Below are 298 nucleotides of genomic sequence, written 5' to 3'. Positions count from 1 at the left end.
TTTGTGTGAGGTTAGCTGATTATTATGGGCCATGGATTGTTATGAGTGTATCTGACCATTTTCTACATTAAAAGGTAAAATACATTTGTATTTAATGAATGTTTTTACACATATGTTGACACTTTCCAATCTGTCAGTCTTGGTCAAATTAACTTTGTATTTACAGCCTTCTGGTGGTTGAAGGGAAGAACTGCACAAATCAGGAGGTATCCGAAATCAAGACTATACTGGTAGGAGGGGACAAAGTGAACTCTGCATGGCTGCTGCCCTGGTGGATGATAACTGGAAATTGCCCAGT

The sequence above is a fragment of the Emys orbicularis genome, chromosome 7, assembly GCF_028017835.1.
Source record: "Emys orbicularis isolate rEmyOrb1 chromosome 7, rEmyOrb1.hap1, whole genome shotgun sequence".
In the NCBI taxonomy this organism is placed as follows: domain Eukaryota; kingdom Metazoa; phylum Chordata; order Testudines; family Emydidae; genus Emys; species Emys orbicularis.
Note: the sequence above shows the minus strand (reverse complement) of the source record.